Genomic DNA, 23,314 nt, shown 5'->3' with positions numbered 1-23,314 from the left:
ATGATACAGATAGACAATGAGATTTTGTTTGATGAATCACAGGGTTTAGAACCAGAATAAAGTAGTTTTGATTCATATGCAATTTTAGTTTAAATCAGGGCTTCTCAACCTCAGCACTACTAACATTTCGGTCTGGGTAACTGTTTGCTGTAGGGGGCTATGTATTGTGAGAGGTTTTGCAGCACCCCTGGTCACTATTTATAAGGTGCCAGTAGCACTTCCTCCTCTCTTTTGGATGTGCCAACCAAAAGTATTTTCAGACATTGACAAATTCCCCTGGAGAATAAATCACCTCTGATTGAGAACAACTGAGTTAATGAATATGTGAATGAATAAATGAAAGACTGTCTAACTACTCATGGTCTGTATTTCCAGTGCACACGAAATACTAGGATTTCATATGAACACCTTTCTTTCCTTTTTCCTTTTTCTTTGTGGAACGTTGTTTGCAACTCTGTTTACGTATTTTTTCAGATGCACTACTATGCACACTATGACTCTTAAACTACATTTAAACATGGTTCTGATGAACTCTAACCATAATTGAATTTTTCCCTTCCAGCTGAATTGTCCCTAAAAACACTGCTTTAAATAATCCAAAGGGATTAAGGAACATAGATTTTAAAAGACTTTTAAAAATCTTTGAAATATATATATATATATATATATATATATATATATATATATATATATATATATATATATAACAAAGTAATTTTTCCAGGTCTCTGAATCATCTTTTTCTCGCTTTGTACATTCACCTTGGCCAGTGGTATTAGCATTATTTTCAACCAATATAGCACAACCCTAAGTTATCATCCATGTGGTAAATGGAGAAGGTTCTTGAAGTCTTGACAGAGATCATTTATTTTAAAATCAAGTATTATCAAAGACTAGAAGTTTCTTTTTAAAATATAAAACAGCAGTTAGGGTAATTTTCATTGAAAGCAAAGAAAAGAGCAATTCAATCTGACATCATGATTGATACACACTTCAAATAAAATTAAAGATGTTTTGTTTTTTACTGTTAAATGCTGTACCAAAATTATAGTCATTATCTAAAACAACTCTTTCTAAAGTCTTCAATAACCCATAAACTCAAGTAATCAAATGAGTAGCTGAATTAAACTTGTATTAAAAAAAACACAACAAAATATCTGAGATTTCTCTTCTAAATAGCTTTTCCGTAAGCATGTATAGAAAACAAAGCAAACGTGAAGGTTTCTGAAAAGAAGAAAAACAATATATGATGGAATAAAGTCGCTTCTTTGGTTCATACAACATGTTAGCTTTCATTTTGGTTCCCAGGTCTTCAACTAGTCGGCCATACTTATTTTTTATGCTCTTGCAACTTCCTATGATTTCTACCATTCCAGCAAAGTGATCATATTTCATTTTTCTCATGTAAAATCTATGGTAAGGTTTCAGGTAAGGAATTAGGGACCTATATTTTAGATGCGTATAGCTACTAAAATTCAGAATATACAGACAACTCATACCATTTGTAAGAGAAAGCAAACAATCAATAGAAAACTGGAAAAGAACAAATAGTGCCATTTGCACCAACATAGATTGACCTAGAGATTATCATACTGAGTGAAGTAAGTCAGACATAGAAAGATAAATATTATATGATAGTGCTTATTTGTGGAATCTAAGTAAAGGGGTATAAATAAACTTACAAAATGGACACAGCATCACGGATGTAGAAAACAAATGTGGTTTCTAGGGGATAAGGTGGGGGAGGAATAAACTAAGAAATTGGAATTGACATATATTCACTACTACTGTATAAAACACATAGTAATGACCCACTGTACAGCACAGAGAACTCTACTCAATACTCTGTAATGGCTTATATGAAAAAGAATGTTAAAAAACCCCAAAACCAGTGGATATATGTATAACTGATTCACTTGCTGTACAGAGGAAATTAGCACAACATTGTAAATGAACTAGACTCCAAATTTTTTTTTTTTAAATAAAACTAAGCAAAGAGGCAGATACAACTTAGTGACTAAACAACAAGAACAACAACAACAAGCCAATTATACAAATAAGCAATTCGTAGCTAAAAAGTTTGAATGGACAAGAAATGAAAACCTGTTCAACCAGATACACAAATTAATTTAATAAATTCATGTCATTTTCTGTTACTGTGGAAAACAATTTATGATATATAATAAAGATATGAATACTCTAATGTCAGTAGGACTCTACTGTAAATAGTACTCTAATACACTAATGTCACACTCTAGCAAAGTAATGCTCAAAATTCTCCAAGCCAGACTTCAACAGTAATGTGAACTGTGAAATTCCAGATGTTCAAGCTGGGTTTAGAAAGGGCAGAGGAACCAGAGATCAAACTGCCAACATCCGTTGGATCATTGAAAAAGCAAGAGTTCCAGAAAAAACATCTACTTCTGCTTTATTGACTACACCAAAGCTTTTGACAGTGTGGATCACAACAAACTGTGGAAAATTCTTCAAGAGATGGGAATACCAGACCACCTCACCTGCCTCTTGAGAAATCTGTATGCAGGTCAAGAAGCGACAGTTAGAACTGGACATGGAACAACAGACTGGTTCCAAATTGGGAAAGGAGTACATCAAGGCTATATATTGTCACCCTGCTTATTTAACTTATATGCAGAGTACATCATGCAAAATGCCAAGCTGGATGAAGCATAATCTGGAATCAAGATTGCTGGAAGAAATATCAATAATATCAGATACGCAGATGACACCATCTTTATGACAGAAAGTGAAGAATTAAAGAGCCTCTTGATGAAAGTGAAAGAGGAGAGTGAAAAAGTTGGCTTAAAGCTCAACACTCGCAAAACTAAAATCATGGCATCAGGTCCCATCACTTCATGGCAAATAGATGGGTACACAATGGAAACAGTGAGAGACTGTTTTTTTGGGCTCCAAAATCACTGCAGGTGGTAACTTCAGCCATGAAATTAAAAGACACTTGCTCCTTGGAAGAAAAGCTATGACTCATCTATAGAGCATATTAAAAAGCAGAGACATTACTTTGCTGACAAAGGTCTGTCTAGTCAAAGCTATGGTTTTTCTAGTAGTCATGTATGGATGTCAGAGTTGGACTATAAAGAAAGCTGAGTGCCGAAGAATGGATGCTTTTGAACTGTGGTGTTGGAGAAGACTCTTGAGAGTCCCTTGGACTGCAAGGAGATGAAACCAGTCAATCCTAAAGGAAATCAGTCCTGAATATTCATTGGAAGGACTGATGCTGAAGCTGAAACTCAAATACTTTGGCCACCTGATGCAAAGAATTGACTCATTTGAAAAGATCCTGATGCTGGTAAAGATTGAAGGCGGCAAGAGAAGGGGACAACAGAGGATGAGATGGTTGGATGGCATCACCGACGTGATGGACATGAGTTTGAGTAGGCTCCGAGAGATAGTGAAGGGCAGGGAAGCCTGGCATGCTGCAGTCCATGGGTTTGCAAAGCAGTGGACATGACTGAGTGACTGAACTGATCTTAATGTCAGTAGTTCTACTTCGAAGTATTGTCACATGGGTTACTGAAAAGACCTACCAAGTGAACTTTCAGCACTGTTCACGTTAGTGAAAAATTGGAAACAACCTAATTATTACTCATTTGGAATCTCATAACCCTATTGATTGTTTTGCTCTGTTTAAATCAGAAATACTTTGAACAGATTACTTCTCTATCCTAAAGCCACTTTAAATCATTGTTCTCATTTTATAAGTTATCCAAAATTCTATTTAACTTTTTTAAAATTTTATTTAGTCATTTTTCTATTCATAACTCATTGAAGATATAAAAAATAGTAAAACAATAAGCTATCTCTAAAAAATCTGACTTCACCTATGTCATATACATGATATAACCTCAGATAACATTTGCCTAGTTTTGAGTGAAGCACAGGAATGTATATGGATGTGTGCCTAATTTTGTTTTTGTGTTATCTCTCCAATTATGTAAATCACTAATACCTATTACTATGCTAATACTAGAAGATATATTGTAATAAATGGTACCATGAATTATTAATTTTGTGTTTCTTATCACCTTCTTCAAATAATTTAAAAGACAAAGATGCTTATCTATCCATATTTTCTCTACATGTTAATCACAAAAGTTCTCTCAAAAAGCCCTGAAAATTAAAAGTATGCACGCATGGCTTTGTAATTTCATGGGTCAATAAGTAGAATTTTAGTTATATCCTACACTTTCTTGTGAGTGCTTCTATATTTTGCCTTTTGAATGCTTGACAGAATTATTAATTTCAATAAAATCAATCTCATTTGAATGACTAGCATGTTCTATCATGTTATTATTATAAATGCAACTTGAGCTTTCTCATCTTAAAATTAAAACTGTTATTAAAATAATCCAAGTTAAATAATTATGGCTTCTGTTATTAACTATATAGATTGTGCCTTCTTATGATGAATAATTGCTATTTATTATTTCCAAAGGAGGTAATGAAGTATTTAGAAGATGGAAGCTGTGGCATCAGAAGTATTGGTTATGTACACTCTCAGCTTTTAATGTATACTGTTTTGAAATTACAGAGCAAATTGAATGCATTTACACTGGACGATAGTTTAAGTAGTTAATTTACAACTAAGGTGTTTCTTTTTCAAAAAATATATGTATCAAATATGTATTTGAAGTATTTGTTATCCTCCATAATATGTATAACTTCAAACATAACAATATATACATATTTCTTTTCCAAACATGAGAATGAATAAGTCTAGTCATACCAATGCTACTGTTCATAAGCTAGCCAGAAAGAATGAGAAATCCATGACAAAGAGACCAGCATATAGATGGCAATTTGGAAGTATCTGGACTACAAAGGTGATTTATAAGTCATGTATTCAATATAACTAACTAAAGAATGTAATAACATCAGCTAATTGTGCCTATTAGATGAAAGGAGTACTTTTAATATACAACCTAGAATTGTATTTGTTAATTAGATTTATAATTTACATCTATTTTCAACGGCATTTGTTATTGTTGTTTAGTCACTAAGTTGTGTCCTACTCTTTTGCGAACCCATGGACTGTAAACCTCCAGGCTCCTCTGTCTGTGGAATTCTCCAGGCCAAGCATACTAGAATGGGTTGCCATTTGTTTCTCCAGGGGATCTTCCCAATTCAGGGATCGAACCCAGGTCTCCTGCACTGGAGGCAAATTATTTACCACTGAGCCACCAGGGAAGCCCTTCAATGGCATACAAATTAATATAATAAGTGAAATCTCAGGATACAGAACTGTATACTTAAGAGGAAATATTGCTACAGTATTCCTTAAAGCACTATTTTTACAACCCTATAGAATTTCACTGAAGATATTCATCTTTAATTTAAACCAATCCTTTTGGTAATTTTTTTAACTCTTAAATATGAATGGTAGATTAAATTGGTACATGTTAATGAGATGCAAATGAACAGTAAAATAGCTTTACTTAAAATAAGTATTTCTTAAAGTGTTCTCTTTAGTGTTAAATGATTTTTCTACATATTTGTCTTCCCCCCTTTTTAAAATAAAATCACAAAGATTATGGCCATAGCTTCTGTTGCTTTTGTTTTTCCCTGCAGCAACTGATATAGTGTTCTATCTGTAAACACCAAGTCTACACTCTCCCCCCTCAAAACAGTATAATGAGTGGCTGTATGTTGCTATAACTTCTTGGCAGTCATCCTTGCCTATAATGATAGTCATACTTCCTTATAGAGCTGTCATAATTACACATTTAGAATTTTAAGTATTCTTCTGCGGTAACTCACAGATTTAAGGATTCCTTTAGCAACCAATATAGTTTAATGAGCAGAGCATGGCATTTCCTGATGAAAATACAAGTTCACAGCCATGAAGTCAAGAGAGTTGACAAACTTGCCAGGCAGACAAGGGGTATTGGTACAGAGGCCAGAGGGTCAAAAAGAGTACAGAGACCTGCGTGAAGACTGTAGCTCATGTATGCCATGTATCAATAATTTTCTCTCACCTGTCAATCCACACACCATCTTACAGAGGAGCAGGAGAGAGTAAAGGAATTTAAAGACTGGCCATTTATTCAAGTGATAGCAACTCATATAAAGAGACTGGTAAATTGGTTTCAGAGTGAGATCCTTTTTTCTCACTATCCAGCATGGAGGAAGCTTACACAGATCAGTGAGGAATAAACAAAGAAGCTGCATTTGTGTGAGTCAATATTTGACCCCAAGACCTATCTATATGACTCCTCCTGTATATTTATTCTATTTATGACTATTTGCCTATTTAAGAATCTATCGCATGGACTTCCCTGGTGGTCCGGTGGTTAGGACTCCACCTGCTAATGCAGGGGACATGGGTTTGATCCCTGGTCCAAAAAGATTCCACATGCTGCAGACTAAGCCTTTGCACCACAGCTACTGACCCTGCATGCCACAACTACTGAAGCCCCACACGCCTGATAGCCTGTGCTCCACAAGAGAAGCCAATGCAATAAGAAGCTCGCATACCACAACTAGAGAGGAGCTCCTGCTTGCCCCAACCAGAGAAAGACCACGTGCCACAATGAAAATGCACACCGCCAAAAATAAATAAATTATAAATACAGAATTTTAAAGAAGAATCCATTGCAATGTTTTTCAAGGTGTAGTTCCCGGACCAGTGGCATCAATAACACCAGGGAAGTGCATCTGAAAAGTATCCTCAGGTTACTCCAACTACATTAAAGCTTGAGAAACATGGCTCTACATGGTGTATACTAGAATTGGGAATGGGTAAGTGTTAAGCCTAGAATTTCAATCCATTTTCATACTTATGGATATAACATTTATCTTTTAGGGATACAGCTTTGCAAATAAACAGCTTCATGGACACAGATTTTTGAGACAGACAAGTAAGAAAGGTAGTTGTATTTTTTTTTTTGAAGTTATGATTAGAAAAATGGGACTTTTTGAGTATTGCAAAAGGCAAGTGCACAGCATTTCTGAAGGGATGTGAAATCCCAGTCTGTTATTTTCTATAAATACTTACTGCCACCAAGGGTGGTAACTTGCAAGTTCAAAACCTTCCTCATTTAAGGTCCATTGTTTCTACCCTGTATTCTCTCTGCCAATCAAACCCATCTCTTGGGCAATATAGTTGGTAAACCAGGTGGTTCATTCATTCACTTAAAGATAAATTGTTTGAGAACTATTGGAAGTGTTCCCACATTTCTCCTTCCACATACTCAGAAATGGATGGCATCCATATACAGAGCAGAGCTTTCTTTTGAGAGAAATTAAAAAAAAAAAAAAAACAAAACACTAACATTGCTTCAAATGTTCTCATATAACCTACTCCAATGTGTCATTATGTAAACTTGCTCTTAACAGAGAGTGGAAGACTGGTAAGTAAGAAAAAAAATTAAACTGTAGTGCAGTAACAACATGATTTTAATGAAGTATAAAAATGGTTTAGGGTGACAAAATGACTTTTACAGGTCTACTCGGAGCAATAGAATGACCAAGGAAAGGCTAGGTCTGCTTTTGGAAAAGATGGTAAGCTACTGGTAGATGGAAAATAGAAGTGGGAACCTTTTTATTTTGGTTGGGTTTGTTTCTGTATGTCAGGAGCAGTGATATTCTGAGTGCAAAGAATAAAACACATAGCAGAGAGAGGAGCCCAAGATGGGTAAAGAGATTAGAAAGTTCCCAGCTGCTCAGAATTAACTCTCTTGATCTAGATAAATTACATCTCAGGACGCTAATGAAACTAGCAAGTCAAACAGGAAACCATGATGAGATCTCTGAAAGTTTGGGAGAGTGCATTTTTTATTTCCTAAAGGAAAAATAGGTGTGGGAATAGAATTTTAAGCTTCTACATAGTTATTTAAGACTTGGTTAGAAAATGCAATCCTGAATAAAGCTACAAGCCTTCTTCAGTTAATGAAATATTTTCAAAGAATGGGAATCAGTTGACATAGGTGCTTTAAAAAGACAGACACTGTCATAGCCATTACATACAGTTAGACTGATAGAGAAGGCAAATATTTACATGCCAGTTCCAAATTTTTTGAGAAAATTAAATCTGCACTTATTCTATAATTTGTCATCACGTTGAGTTTCTGAGTGGGACTGTTTGCTCAAAAGGGCAAAGATTGTTTCTATACAATTCAAAGGTTTGTTTTAATATTTTCAGGTTATAACCTTCAGACTAGTATCTATTTGTCATAAGGAACATTCATTAAAATCCTTGTTAAAAAAGCATGCTTTCTTTGTAAATACAGCTGTAAACTGTATTTGTTGTAATAAGAAAAAGATCAATAACCTAATAGAAAAGAAGTGGAAATGTGTAACAAACAGTGCACAGAAAAGGAAATACAAATGACTTAGAAACATTTTGTGATTCAAAAAATTTCATCCCCTCTCAAAAGAAGAATGCAAATTAAAATGACAATGAGATGACATTTTTTCTTGCTTAGCAAAAATAAAAAGGTTCATGACACAACGAGTTGGCAAAGATGTCTGGGAACAAACTCCTTCATATTACTGATGGGGATACTCAATGAAGGGCTATTTGGCCATATTCACTAAAATAACAGATGTCATTTTGACCCTGTCATTTTACTTCTAAGAACTTATCCTGTAGGGATATGACATGAGCTTAAAGTTATACATTGTATTATTGTAGCAGGAATAAAACTTGAAAATCAACTAAATGTTCATTAGCCTGAATGTTGGTCAAATGGGTTTCGGTACATCCTTAGAATACAATAGTACACAACTGCAAAAATGAGACCATTCTTGTGCTAATATGGAAGTTAACTGTTACTGTTGATCGTTAAGTGGAAAAAAAACACTGCAGAAAGTGTTTATAGTATTCTATCAACTATTCTTTTTTAAAGAAGACAGGAAAAAGAAAGAATATATACACAAACACTCATCCACTCATACCCTCTCCTTGGAGTGCTACTGAAGAAACTGACAACTTCAGTAGCTGAAGGGAGAGAAACGAGTGGCTGAGAGATGGCGATGCAAGGGAAGATTTGAATTTTTTTACCACAAGAAGATATTATTTTTTTCAATAAAGAAAACAACTCTCACTTTTGAAGTTTGTCTTAAAGGATGAATTCGTGTTCAATTGTAGAATAAATGACCCAGTATGAGCTTACTGCTAGAGTACTAAGTCCTTTTGTGTAAAAGGACCAGGCAGATATGTAGATTCTCTTAAAATCAGAAACAGAAACGAAATGATATTTAAATGAAAACAATAGTTTTACAAAATACCCATACCACATATAATAAATACATAAATGTGATTATATTTGTGGGTTCTTTGCTACTAGCGCCACCTGGGAATCCTATTGTGCTACACAATAGCTTGTTTATCAAGCTGATTTCATGGCTTATCAATGGGTCACCATTAACAATGTGAAATACAGGTTTTTTTTAAATTGGAGTATAGTTGCTTTACAATGTTCTGTTAGTTTCTGCTGTATAGCAAAGTGAATTGGCTATACGTATATATGTAGCCTCGTTTTTGGATTTCCCTTCCATTTAGGTCATCTCAGAGCACTGAGTAGTTCCCTGAGCTATATAGTAGGTTCTCATTAGTTACCTATTTTATATATGTACATATGCCAATACAGTTCTTTACATTATCTCCACTTTGCCCCTACTACTATCAAAGTCTTCACCCAGGACCATGTTACTCCTCAACTACCACAAGCATCTCCTGACTGCTTTCCTTTTTTGGCGACATTCCTCAAATTTGAGCGTTTGTCATTCACCTCTCTTTAAAAGTTCCCACATCTCTCAAAGATACTGTCTAAGCTCCTTAAAGTGAAATACACGCCTCACCCAAACTGGGCTTACACATTAATATCATTGTATTTCTTTTTCTTCCCATGCTTCATACCATTAATCGCTTTCATATCTTGGTTCTTGTTCCCTTTTCTCTCTGAAACCCTTTTCCTTTTCCTCATACACATTTCACTTTATCAATTCCCACTCATCTTTTAAAGATTCAGTTGAGATATTATATCTCCCAGGAGATTGTCTTTGGAGCACAGCTTCCCAATCTTTAGTAAGTGAAAGCAGTTTTGGAGGGCTTGTTAAAATACCAAGGATTTACATTTCTAACTAGCTTCTAGGTCATGCTGTTGTTCATCAAGGGACCACACGGAAGAGCTGTGCTCTAAATAATACCCCAATTAGGTCACTCTTCTGTGCTATCACAACATCCTACAACTGTACTCCCTACATGACAGTGTAAATGCTTCTGCACTGACTGCATTTAGTACAATGAGGTATATTTATATATCAACTCACCTCTAAGCAAATTGAGAATGAAGGCCACCTTAACATAGGAGGACATTGTAGTTAATCAATAAATTGTTTGTTAGCTGAAGGAAGATTTCATTAGTTTAGTCTCATGTCTTCCTTTGCTTAGAGAGGTTGACCAGGGATATGCAAAATAAAGTTCATGTGCACATCAGCAGTATAATATTTTTGATGAAATCTCCAGATGACCATTTGTAGACAAACTGGAACACTATGAACCAGGTAGACAATAAAGCAATTAGACTTGATAACTAACTGAATAATCAAAGGAAATGAATGGTTTAATTTGATGTCAAAACAGAGGGAGGTTTCTACTGATATGCTGGAGAGCTCTGCCTTAGGATTCAGTCTAGTGGAGAAATTTGTTTTCACAATGTGGATGAACTTGTAGAAGGCAGACATATCAAGCCTGAAGTTGAAAAGAACCTAAGAGATTGCAATGCAATGTAGGATAGAATCAGAACCTGAAGATTACCTTCCCGTCTCTACTTCAACTAGATTAATGGCTTAACACATTTACTAAAGCTTTAAGCAGTTTAAGAACAGATTTTCTTTCTTGGAGAAATGAATGAAGGGGTAGGGTAGTAAGAGGGCAGAACAATGAGAACCTAGGCAGAGGAGGTCACAAGTAGATGGAGACATTGTCACTAAAAATGGAGAACTTCAAATCACCAGAGATGAACCAGAAACAGACAAAAGATAGATACAGATGCTGCCTCTCCATGGCAATGAGTTTCTTGCATCTTCTCTGTTTTGGTCATGATTTGATCAGTAATGGGAGGCACCGAACCTAAGTGTCAGGGACTGAGGTGGATAAGCTTGAGTAGGGCCAGGGAAGGTACTCATGGACCTGCATCTAACTGTTAAAAAGGTAGATGACACAAGGGCAAGATGGAGGATAAGTCAATTAGAAGCAGCATATGTGAAAAAGAATTGGTGATTTTCGACATTAGTAAATTCAGCATGAGTCAACAGTATGATCCAAGTATTGCTGGAGTAAGGAACACTGCAATGGTTAAAGGCATGGACTGTGGTAAGATAAACTTGGTAGTGTTTTGAGAGTTTAACAAGTGCCCAGCCAGGGACTGAGTTGCCCTTCTTCCCTTCTCAAAGAATTTCTCCTAGAAATTTCAATTTCTCCTAGAGTGGCACTCTTCAGACTGGCATATGCCCCTGGAGGTACACAAAGCATTTCCTAGAGATATGTGGGCATAGATGGCATTTGTGGAAGCAGTTTCCAAGTTCTTAGCTTCTACAAGGGATTTGCCTAGGCTTGTTCCTGTGGTACCTACATTACACCAATTATCATTCCTACTTTTTAGTTAATAATAGTGCTTCAACTTTACAAAATAAAAGCATACCTTGTCTAATGTATCTCAATGGTGTATTTTACCTAAGACATATTTGTGCCAAATTAGAACACAATTCAAAATATTAATGATTTTTCAATCATTTTCCTCTTTTAATCAAGGTATCATCATGCACTTACTCAGCCATTTCATTTATAGAGTCATTTCCAAAAATCTACTGGGTATGTATAATAATTGCTCAACAAAAGTTACATATATTTAGGCAATTTGGTTATTACTAGGTTTACTTATTATTAATGGTTGTAGATATAACTCAATCTAAAGGATTTTAAAAAAATACATAGCGACTCACAGTCACATAAAATTGTTTCAAACACTGAATTTGAAAGCACAGTGTGTATTTGTCATATAGAAGCATGAAAGAGTGGTTAATAAAAGACTTCATAGCATAAACATATATTACATTAGTATACAGCTCTTTGCATGCTATTTGGGGAAGTGAAATGGAAATATGATTTAAAAAAGAAAGGACTGATATGGAACTTTTAATTATTAACAATGTGCTTGTTTTCTGTATTTTTTCAAAAGTGGGTAATGGTATATATGCTATTGCTATGATATTTGGATTCCACTGGATACATTCTAAAGAGTAATGGAACACTTTTTAAATGTCAATATTTACAATATGCCAAGGAAGGAAATGGATGTTAACTTTAAAATGTGCTACCAGATACTTAGTTTTCCAAACTATTCATATTTTTTAAATTTTATAAGCAGAATGATCTGAATACCACTGTAATAGAGGTTCATTTGGAGTTCTCTTCCTTGTCTTGGCAGGGAGCGTTTGACTTCCTCCCTGCCCTCATAAGGAAGAGAACCGTAAAAGCCACACCTATTTCTTCTCGGCCAACAAATTGTTAGTCCTACTTGAATTCTCTGTTCCAGAAATTCTCAATTCAAGAAATTCTTCTCAAGTTTAGAATCTTCTACTTCTATGGGCAATCTGGTTTGGTGAATGATGAAACTCTCATGACTACCTGAAAGCTTTCTGGAGTGATTTTCTAGTGGCAACTTGCTGCTTTCTTTTGAAAGAGGGGGTATTTTGCAAGCTTGATTTTTCTTTTCAAGAGCTCGTATCAAAATTCCAGCTACAAAAGGAAGGTCCTATTCACTGCCTTTTTCTATTGCCTTAGAAAAATGTATTCCCACCTCAGTGTTACCTTAATCCAATAGTGCCCCAGGGAAATTGGCTTGGTTTTCATTTTCAATGAAGAGGAAAGTCAGGTTAAGAAGGGTACATGAATTAAACAATGTCATAATATCAGTAAGTGTCTGAGATGGGATTTGAACTTGGGTCTTCTGTTTTTCTTCCCATTATCAAGCTCCTTCAGCTCAGCAATGGATTTTGGAATTGAGTAGAGGGGATGGAAAGTAAGAGGAAGAATGCTGATAGCCCAGAATTCAAAGAGAAAAGCCGATGCCTAATTTCATTCAAATATGATACCCACAAACTCCAGCAATCTTCAAGGTTTTATCAGAGCCAGAATTATACTCTTCCCCAGAGTCAACCTAAACTCGGGGTTTTTAAAAAATTTCCAGAAAAATCGTCTAGTTGCATGGTGAATGAGAATATCTTGTGTTTTTGTCAAATAAGTTCCACTCACTATTTTTCAAGACATATTCCATAGAAATAGTTTCCTAACTAATAGAAAACACTGAAACTTTTTACTAAGAAAGAGAATTGGAGGACTGCTAGGCTAAGAGGTCAGTGTCATCTTCACTGTTCCTCACCTTCCCAACATTACCCCTTAAAAAATAAAAAGAAACTAAAACAGATATCTTATTCAATTTAACCTGAGCTGGTATACATCTATCTAAGGGATTAACTATTTGAAAGTGAATTATCTTACTCCAAACAATGAACTGTGTGTGTGTGTTAGTGGTTCAGTTATGTCTCACTCTTTCTGACCCCATGGACTGTAGCCCACCTGGCTCCTCTGTCCACGGGATTCTCCAGGCAAGAGTACTAGAGTGGGTTGCCAGTTCCTTCTCAAAGGGATCTTCCTGACCCAGAATGAACTAGACATTAATATCTGAAAGGGCTTCCCTGATGGCTCTCCTGCAGTGCAGAAGACCAGAAATCCATCCCTGGGTCAGAAAGAACCCCTGGAGAAGGGAATCGTTACCCACTTCATTGCTCTTGCCTGGAGAATTCCACACTCCTGAGTGATTGAAGATCCATTGATGAGTCCATCTCAAGATACAGTGCTCTAGATGACAATCTTTGGAAGCACGGTAAGGACAGATTTTGATTCTTTAGCTTCTGAGTATACTCTTAAGGCTGGGTTAGAGTCCCAGGCTTACTTGTTTGAAAGCTACCATCGGTTTAGAACATGGAAAATTCTCAATGAGATCTCATTTGGTTGAGCTTCAGTTCTTTGATACTTAGAGTACTCTTTCTCTGTAGAGATCTCGTTTGAATTTTCTTTCCTTGTTGCCATTACTGTGGTTCTTCCCTTCTCCAGGAAAAATTCTGTCTTCTGATTCTCCTTCTCTGAAGACTACTGCTATGGAGCTGTCTGCTTCTCTCCTTGTTGGCATGATTTTACCAAAGATAATTTGGAATTTTCAATTGACCTCTTTGAGAAACTTAGGATCTCCCTGAACTGGCTCATCTAAGATCTCTCTGTTCCCAGCATCTTCACTACTCTGTTCTCCTTCTACTGCCTTGTATCTTCCTTTTGGCTCCCTTGAGCTGTCCATCTGTCTGTCCACTTGTGTCAAGCTTTTCCTTTGCCACTCCATCCTCTCAACTCCCTATAATCGCTTAAACTATACATCCCCTGCCTCTACAGGGGGCTCACAAGGGACTTAGGTACTCCCAAATTAATCACCTGAAGCTGAAGAGTCTACTTAGAAACAAACTGGATATTTCATATACTCAGATGGGCTTTGGAGACACCCAGATAGCCCCGTGTCATAACTTCAGTCAGTCGCTGAAGTTTTAGTCCACAACCTCCACAAGATTACATATTAGGTCCAAAGAAAATTTTAAAAGTCTCCTCCCACAATTACTGGTGGGAAGTTTCAACTCTCCTATTGAGCAGATAACCTCAATTTCTTTTCATAACTTTTGCTAGTCTGCAACTAAATGCTAGTATGTGACAGTTCAAATTTATCTGCTTTCTAGTTTTCTTTGTAAAGTAAAATTTACCAATGACTAAAAACTATATATATATGTAAACATATATATATATATATATAATGTCTAGAAACAATAATGTCAAAGATAAACAACTTTGTATGCAACACATGCCAACTTTGTATGCAACATATGCCAGGTATACTGCATGTGTTTTTGTTAAGCGAGAAGGGAACGATGCTGTCCTAAGGTAAAATGACTGTTCCAGAAGGAAGAGAGGAAGTGTGGGACAAAATGTGAATAGACATGGAAAGCTGTAAAAGGTTTGTGGAAAAGGAATTTAATGTCATGTGGTCAAAGGTGGTTATGATTGGATGGATATATTTTTAAACCTTTTAAAAAATTATTTTAGTGCCAACAATATACTAATGAAAAACTAGAATTTAATTTCTCTTTATTAAAATGACAAAGTTTTCTTAGATTATTTGTCTATTCTTAATAAGAGCTTTGGTTCAGTCACTCAGTCGTGTCTGACTCATTGCAACCCCATGGACTGCAGCACACCAGGTGTCCCTGTCCATCACCAGCTCCTGGCATTTACTCAAACTCATGTCCATTGAGTCAGTGATCCCATCCAACCATCTCGTCCTCTGTCATCCCCTTCTCCTCCTGCCTTCAATCTTTCCTAGCATCAGGGTCTTTTCAAATGAGTCAGTTCTTTGCATCAGGTGGCCAAAGTATTAGAGTTTCAGCTTCAGCATCAGTATAATAAGAGCTTATAAAAGGTCTTTCTTCACTTTTTGAGCAATCCACCTAGACAATAATGATTCTGTGACTTAGGAGAATAGTTTCTTGTACTTTATGTTGATTTTATCATGTCCGTGATTATTTAAGAGAATTAATGTATCTCACTTTTGAAAGAGCTAAAGTTTCTTACAATCATGTTTATTTTTGAAATCTTTTATTGTCACTTTGGTTAAATAAGTAGTCAAGCATTGTTTTAGTGACCTATGATCCTGGTTCTCCATGTATTCAAAACTTTTCACATTTTTGACAACCTTTAATATTTTGCCTTCCACAAATCAAATCCTAAATAAATCGTAATCTTAAGCTGATTTGAAAATCTCAAAGGATTTATTCTCTAACCTTCTAAAAATAAAGAGATTAGAAATAATTAGGTTTACGTGGTACATTGAATTGCATGTAGCATATCATCAAATAAGAAGAGATAATTCCTTAGGTTGTATTTGTATGGGTTAAATGTTATTAACATAAATATTTCAGTACTTATATGAACTTCCTAGAAATATGTTAATGCTCCATGTCCATGATATATCCCGGTACTGCTCTGCCTAATATTAGACAATGGCAGCATGTTATCAGTCATAATTTCAGTTATTACATTAAAATGGTGTGTACCACAAAAGTCACAAAATTTCCTTGTCAAATGAACTTTTGTCAGGTCTTTAACCATGATTATTTGAAGTCTTTTGTCATTTACAGATATCTGTTGTATTATTCTGAAGCTTCCCTGAAAGTGTTTCCTGTCAGTTTCAGGCCAGAATGCTTATCTTCAAGAAAAAGGGACTGTCTCCAAAACTCTTGGGAAGCACTATGCCAGGTACTCTAAGACACAGACTTCTGATAGCCTTGCTTAAATAACTTTGCCACCCATACCACTGGACTGAGTCAGGAATTCCAGAACTTGAGTGGAGAAGCTAATGGGTTTTAGGAAACTGCTAACCCGAGAGCAAGTAAAACAAGAATCAATTACATAGAACCGAATGAATTGATGAAGGATGATTTGATTAGGGCTTTTTTTTTTTTTTTTTTTGGAAACATGGTTGATGCTTTAATGTTCCATTTTCTTAACATAAAGAATTCCTTTTTTCTTTTTTCCTTAAGCTATCTATAACTCAGAGCAATTTAGTAGATTACATTTCTGTGAAAAGAAATGAAACATTTATCTTTTCTCCCTGCCTGATCCCTCCAGAACTCAGAAACTCTTATCAAGTACCCTTACATTCATGGCAATATATTTATTTGCATAGGTTTAATAAGAATCTGTCCTTCTTATAACAGGGCATAATTGAGAAAACTGATTATATAACCAAGACATTGACTGGAATGTCATATTTGAGAATGATGTGCATAGAATCAGATATGACCAGTTTTAGAAAACCACACTTTATTTTATGGATCCAATACTTACAAAGCCCTCTTGGAAAATCTAGCCTAGTACCTGGCTTACAGGACATCCAGTCTTATAGATGAATGAGGAATGTCACTTCCTGGCAGGCTCAGGAGACCTTAGGATATTTTAAGGACTTCGAAAATAGAAGAATCGACCCAAATCTATAGGCATGGCAGGTAAAATCTGATGTCAAATTCTTGGTTTGGCTTCTTAATCCTATGAAACTTTAAAAAAGTCAAATCTGAAATTCCTTATGAAAATATTCAGCAAAACAAACTTTAAAAGGCCTATGTGGTAAATTATTATTCCTGCTCCATCTATGTAATAAAAGAGCCCAGCCTTATTTTGTAAACAAGAACAATCTTACTTTCTTTGATCAAATGGGAAGTTACTATATGGAAAATTTGTTTGTTTCAATAGAAAACTATAGCACACCTTTATGGGTAATTAGATTCTGGTCCTCTTCAATGTCTTTTAGCTATTTTACTTTTCCTTTGAAAGTACATGATTCTGCTATCTACCTGTAGATTGTACTGGATCCTGCTGTCTGACACATTTTGTCAGTTATGACCAAATTTTCAATTATTCTCATTTCCTTCAATGTCTGGCCACCACTCTCCAAATTAATGTTTTCAATTTTTCTCCCATTCTCCTGTCTTGGCAAGACTGAAGACTAAAAGCTGACTGTCCAAATCCCTATTGAGAGTCTAGATTGTCTTGGAGCTAAAATTTTCCCCCTAGGGTCTAAAGAAGCTCTGAGAGCTGAAGCTGAATAACTTGATATATACTTCAAAAGACTCATCAACACAGTAGATTATGTATGGACAGTCTTCATGCCTGGAGCTGCTGCTGTACGGGCTACTCAGGAAGTTCACCAGAACTCCCACATCTTTCGTGCTTTGCCCCAGGAAATAACCATGACTGTGGACAATCTTACTAAAACCTCTCTGATGTCTGTGCCATCACTAAAAACGTCAAACTGCAAACAAAGAAATACATCAAATGGTCACTGCTATCTTCACTCCATTATCTAAAAATGCTTCTAGCATAACATCTAGGAATTTTCTTAAGTGGCTACCCTCTGGCCTCAGAACTTGGTTTAAAGTCTGCTCTGACAATCTTTCTTCTTACTTGCATGAAAATCTCCCTCATTAAATACCGATTGCTTACACCACCCTGCAAATATTCTCTACACCCAAGTCTCGAAGTCAGTTCAACTAGTCTTTCAATGACAGAATACTTCTAAAATGAATGACATGGACTAGTTTTCCTAAGTTGTTCAGTCAGAAACCTAGTTTCCTTGAACAAAAAAGGAACTGAGAAAGATGGCTGTAACATGCTCCTTTAGCTTGATTAAAATTTACAGAAAAAAAATTTAGATAGGTTTCTTCCTGATCAGAGGACTGCATCTCTTTCCTTTAAACAGTTACTTTAGAAAACTTTCTATTGTAAATTTCTTTTCTGCCCTTTTGAGGTGTAAATATTTTAGAACCCAGGAATATCCTTTTTAAGGACCTTGAAGCCATCCTTTTACAATGTTAAACATCCAGAAGGATAGTACTCTAACGCCCATTCTCTGTGGGAGCAGAGTAGTTTACCTTCAATAAGTGACAACTAGCAAACACTAGCCTAATCAAAAGAACCAGCCTCCCAGTTAATGTCCTCTAGTACTTCTCCCCTAGCTCATCTCAAAGCTTAAAATCTTTCTTGCCTTTTTATTCAACAGCATTGGGTGCACTCCCTCTCCCCTATTGCAATAGACTTGAATAAAATCTTACTTGAATGTTAAGTTGTCCTATGCAATTTTTCCTTGATAATACTAACAGCAGTGTGAACACATGCAGAGAATTTTGGTGTTCAGACACTTTAACATTCAATCAATACAGTTGTGTCCTTTGGTATTTTTCAGTGTGAAATTGACCTTATAGACAACTAAGTGTCTTACGTGGTAAGGAAGAGCCAGTACAACACTGTCATGCTTTTTAATGGATCACAGGTGGAATGTAATTTTTGAATGGGGGGAACCCTCCCAGTCATCAATATGTGCATAATTCAGTCAGTAAGGCAACATAAAATTATATGTTCCCCCCACCTCCTATTTTATTTTATTTTTTTATTAAATAAATTTATTTATTTTAGTTGGGGGCTAAGTACTTTACCATATTGTAGTAGTTTTTGCCATACATTGACATGAATCAGCCATGGGTTTACAAGTGTTTCCCTTCCTGGACCCCCCTCCCACCTCCCTCCCCATCCCATCCCTCTGGGTCATCCCATCGCCCCAGCCCTGAGCATTTGTCTCAGTATCAAGCATGGAATGGTGTTCTGTTTCACATATGATAATATACATGTTTCAATGCTATTGTCCCAGAACGTCCCACCCTCACCTTCTCCCTCAGAGTCCATAAGACTGTTCTATGCATCTGTGTCTCTTATTCTGTCTCACACCACCTCCTATTTTAATAAAAAGTTTGGAAAACAGTAGTTATGCAGTTTCATGTCAAATAAGTAGTATATCTCCAGGTTATTACTGAAAGCATTCATTAAAGATTAAAGACATAAGACCCTTTATAGAAATTTTAACTCGTTCCTGGTTATTAGCATTCAATTATCAGTTTTGAAATCGAAAATCAACAAATTTTGTATCTAAATCGAGAGTACATTTGAAAATCAAAATTCAAAGGCATGCCTTCTAGTAGGCTGACTGATGGGAAAGGGCTGTGATTATGCCTAATTTTCACCCTCTACATCACGATCTCATTGATTATGTTTCTCAGCTTACCAAGGGTTCTGTGAGGTGATTTTCAAGATGAATATTGCTATTTGCAGGATTTCCTGAATAGGAATATTTCGGGAGTAAATTGCACAAACCAAGCGATGTGCAGTCAATTTTCACACCAGCATAAACAATGTATTAGAACAGAGCCCTTAAGGCTTTTTTTATTTGGGTTTCATTACACAGCTAGCTGCATTTCATCAATAAGCATGAAGTGCCAAGCAGGCAAAACTGAGGCTCTCAGAGGATAGTGCATATTTTTCTAACAGGTGCTCAGAGTTTGACTAGAGAAAACAAATGACCTAGCTGGCAAGGCCTTAGGCTCTTTGTTTCAGTGGTAGCCATAGTCACCATAGCTAGACAAGGAAAATTTGTTTAAATTTAGGAAGTAGAGGGTACTTGTGTGCCTATTTTCTCTGCATTAACTCATTCCCAAGATATTTTTTAAAGTTCTTTCTTTCTCTGTATTAAAAAAAAAAATGCGCATGTCCTCAAAGCTATTTGCAAACTTTTTGGTTTCCAGCAGTTTGAAGTTAAGCCAAGTCCATTTTCTCCCTAATTCTTTAACTGAAAAAAAAGTTTAATTTCTTTCATCAGAGGGCTACAGCAAGCTGTACAGATTAAAATCACACATCTTTTAACAGAAGAATTCCATGCAATCTTCATAAATCATTTATTAGACAGTGAATATAGATAGAAGCTAGACAAAGAGAAATAACTAGGTTGGTTAGTAAATTATTCTTACAGGTCTCTATTTCTTGATTACAAGTTAGGGGTCTTGTAACCCCTAACTTGGGAAGAACCTTTCAAGTCATCATATATATGATTTTATGATCTTTTTTGCCTTGGATACATCCACAAGGAGAAGAAAATGGCTAAAGGAATATTTTTGAAATATACACTTTAGAGATGAAAAGCTCAGGATATGCACAGAGGACTGAAGCCAAGCAGTTTTCCTGCCAGGGAAAAAGCAGCTGCCTTTCCCTTCAGTGATTTAGACTGAGCTGCAGGAAGGCAAATATCATGACTCTCTGAAACTATACACAGCAGTGAGAGTGGTGTCTTGGAGCTTTAATAAAGGAAAGTGATTAACACAGCTGAGAGTAGCTTTCATGCTAAACTGCAGGGGCCCATTTGGCAGGAACCTATGGGCCATGGACAAAGACCCAACGAAAGTTTTTCATAGTTGTGAACTATTCTGATGTACACACACTGGGATGAAAGTTACTTTGGTTGGGTCAACAATATCCATTTGTATCAGATGATTTTGTTATCTTTTCTCTTAAATATATTCCATGTAGAGAGCTCATATCGAGTATATTTTTCATCATTTTACTGAAGAAGCACATTTTCACCACAGATTATATTTAAAAGTGAAGGAATGTGCTTTTATCTCTGAGTTCCAAAAAGCTATTTCTGGTCGGGAACAAAGAGTTGATGGCCTTTCCTCTTGCCACACTAAATCAAGAGATATTTAAGGACAACTTGATCCAAGATAATTGAGAATCTGGCTGAGGTTATTATTTAACTGTTCTGTGTTGAGATTATTTACTGAGTAATGAAAAATCAGTATTGATGAGATACAGTTGAACTGGAGAATGGGTGCTAGTGAAATACCTCTTAGGACACCAGGTACTAGCTAGGTGGAAGAGTTGAAAGGAGGCCAGAACTGATGACTTAAAATGTAATGTGCTTTGTACTCATCCAGTCTTATCCCTTTGACCACACATGACCCAAATTCAGGGTGACGGGTTCATCAGAAGCCACACCCTGGTGTCAAGACCTCCACTGTGTCATCATTGTACTGGCTATGCTGTTACTTTGTCCTGTATACTTTGTTAAATCTACCTAAATTTGTTCTGAGTCAAGTCTATTGTGACTTGAATATAATTGTCAAACTGAACCCAAGACTATGCCACCGGTTGAGCAGCCTGGGTTTTGCATGGGTGATATGATATCTATCTGTGACTTATGCAATCCATCTGCTCTTGGGGGTAGCTATCAGAATGGGAGATGTAATCATGTCAGGAAAAAGTAAGGTAAAAGTAATGCAGTGCACTTTACAAATATTGGGTTGACCCAAAGGTTTGTTCAGGTTTTGGCCAACCCGATATAACTCATTTTAGTTGTGGCAAACCTTTCTATATCTCTCTCCTTTCCTCATTCCTAAATGTTCCATCCTTCCTAAATGTTCATTATATCTCTCTAAAAGATCCTCACACTTGCTTTTATCTTTATCTCTTACCAAAAGACCAACTGGATGGAGATAAAAACATTAGGTTATTATAATCCTGGAAAGTAAATACACTGAATAATTTGAGTCAATGAAGTAATTGACTCAAAAATATTATTTAACTTATTTAGTCTGAAAATGTCCATCATTACATTAATTTATGGATTGTGCTTTGAAGTGAATTGGTTTATGTGATTGGGTACTTAATGTTGTTGGCCCATAGGAGATGCAAAAATAGGGAATTATATTTGGTACAAATCCTTGAAATGGGCTCTTGGGAAGGGAGAAAAGAAAGATCAGTGTGTACAGGGACATGGAAAGGACATGGTGTGTTTGTCTGGATCCCTAAGCTTTCTTATACCATCTCATTACCATTCTGGGTACTTCATTAATATTTTTATTAACTGATTTTAAAATGCTAACAAGTTACCACCATGCACTGAGCCCTGGGATAGGGGTGTTCAGAAAAGAATGGGACAAGGGAGATAAGTAAGCAGACACCCTCTGCACTCAAAGAAGAGTGTGATGAGATACTCAGGTCTCTAAAATTTAAGTGCCAATCAATGTACAAAGGCTGTAAGAGATAGATACAGAGGTTTATAAGCAATTCTAAAAGGGTTTCTCACTCTACTAGGAGTAAGTATGAAGGCGTTCAAGAAAACAGGCATGGCATGAAACCACATACATAGAATGATATTATATAATTTGTTGTGTCTTGAATACAAGAGGATGTAGTTGGCAGAAGAGGATATAAAGGTAAACTGGAATAAGTCTGAGAGGGTTTTATAATGTCTACTAAGGGACTGATACTTATTTTGTAGGCACTTTGTCTTTAAAATGACTTCAGTTTTAGATAAGGAGTCTACAGACATATGTTAAGTAAAATTAAAGTAGGGATGGAAAGTGGATTATAATAATATACATGATGAAGATATTCTAGTGATATGAGTTTAATGAAACGTTATTGCTAGTAAATGCCAGAAGAAAAAACTAAAAATTCTAGTCAAGTAATAATAATAATATTATTATTATTATAATTAACATTGTATATATGTGTATATATATATGAAATATGCTTTCACCAGCTGAAGAAGACTCTTGAGAGTCCCTTGGACAGCAAGGAGATCACATCAGTCAATCCTAAAGGAAATCAACCCTGAATATTCATTGGAAGGACTGATGCTGAAGCTGAAACTCCAATACTTTGGCCACCTGATGCAAAGAGCCAACTCACTGGAAAAGACCCTGATGGTGGGAAAGATTGAGGGCAGGAGGAGAAGGGGACGACAGAGGATGAGATGGTTGGATGGCATCACCGACTCAATGGACATGAGTTTCA

General features: G+C 36.0%; 1 protein-coding gene across 3 annotated transcripts in view; it reads right to left on the bottom strand.

The window, feature by feature from the left end:
- The window catches only part of DMD (dystrophin), a 2,147,259-nt gene that overhangs the window by 742,877 nt on the left and 1,381,068 nt on the right, over nt 1-23,314 (bottom strand). The window lies entirely within an intron of this gene.

Source organism: Giraffa tippelskirchi, chromosome X, assembly GCF_054371585.1.
Source record: "Giraffa tippelskirchi isolate mGirTip1 chromosome X, T2T-mGirTip1v1.2.pri, whole genome shotgun sequence".
NCBI classification, from domain to species: Eukaryota; Metazoa; Chordata; class Mammalia; order Artiodactyla; family Giraffidae; genus Giraffa; species Giraffa tippelskirchi.
This window is presented reverse-complemented; position numbering and strand designations above follow the sequence as displayed.